Source organism: Gavialis gangeticus, unplaced genomic scaffold, assembly GCF_001723915.1.
Source record: "Gavialis gangeticus isolate Ggan-Ray unplaced genomic scaffold, GavGan_comp1, whole genome shotgun sequence".
Classification (NCBI taxonomy): Eukaryota; Metazoa; Chordata; order Crocodylia; family Gavialidae; genus Gavialis; species Gavialis gangeticus.
Window position 1 is genome coordinate 4359130 of NW_017729014.1, and position 1602 is coordinate 4360731.

Sequence of the window (1602 nt, forward strand, 5' to 3'; positions counted from 1 at the left end):
TTTGTTGGAACTGCTCTGTCTGTTATGCATTGGAAAGAAAATCACATCTATGTTGTTGAGAAATGGCGCATGCTGGGCATTGAGATGCGCACATTTGGCTTGTGACCCAGCCTTGGTGTCAGGTATGAGTGACGCGCACATCTATCACGGCGAGACATCAGTGTGTTATCAGTAATGCAGCTATGATCTCTGAGGGTCCCTACAGATTTGCAGACAGCTTGGCATTCCATACTACAGGATTAACGGTGTAACAGCTGTAATAATACTTAGTTCTTATACAATGCTTTACAGGTTCAAAGAGCTGTACAGACATCAGCTAATTAATCCTCACAACACCCCTGTGAGGTAGGTTTGGTCAGTATTATTATCCCCATTTTACAAGTGGGGGAACCCAGGGCAACAGGTCCAGCACTTCACACCTAAGCCACTCACCGAGTCTTTGCTGCAGCTGTGGTTAGGACTCCAAGAAGTCTCGCTTCCCTGTCCTGCACTCATACATGCCTGATGCACCTCTGGACACACGGCTAGGACCCCACATCGGCAGTACCATGCTCTGATATTTTGGGAAAGTGTGGTCAGGGTCATGACCCGATGAGGTGCTGAGTGCCCTCAGCTCCCACTGAAATCACATGACAATGGGGCTTACAGAATTTGGTCCAGGAGGTGCTAAGCACTTAGAAGAATCAGGTCCATGGAATATAAACTGCAAACGACTCCAAAAAGAAACATTCTAAAATTTGCATATGTGTGTACATATGTGTGTGTGTATATATATGTGTATATATATATGTGTGTGTGTGCGTGTGTGTGTGTATGTGTGTGTGTGTGTATATATATATACACACACACACACACACACACACACACACACATACACACACACGTATGTATATGTGTGTGTATATATATAAAAGAAACATGTATGCAGCAACACAACTCGGTCTCAGGGCTCTGTATGTAAACAGCCAGTCTTGGCTGTTCACCATGTCACCAGATCCCTTTGGAACACTATCCTTTTTGAGTATATATGGTTGCTTATCTATATTTATTATATATTCATCTATTCACAAGAAATATATACCTCTGATTCCATAGCATGACACTGTAGCAAAGCATGACCTCCCAGGATAGACTGCATATATTTACAGGAGATTTGACTTGACCTCCTTGCTCAGGATTGGGAAGAGATGTTGCCTCAAAGAATATGAATAAAATCAAATTGTCAAAGAACACAATGCTGCATTTTGAGGTATGGTAATCACACACTCGATGGAATGTGGTTTGGCTCCAGAACAGGATACAAACTGTGATCTTAGAGCCTCCTTCTATAATCATGAAGATGAGTAGTTTTTCTCCTAGGATTAAGTCCTATAGAACCCAAAAGAACGACTCCCAGGCATAAAGGGACTCATTCTGTAAGTATTTGCAGAAACTTGCTCATTTGCTGTTAAGGAACTTCACACCAGATGTTCAGCTTGTGTAAACTAGTGTCAGTGGAACTGGGCCAGGTACCACCAGCTGAGTATCTGACTTTTGCAATTGCTCCTTATAAAGGAGATCCATACAAAGTGATGGCATGTGACTGCTGATTTTGTAAGGTTC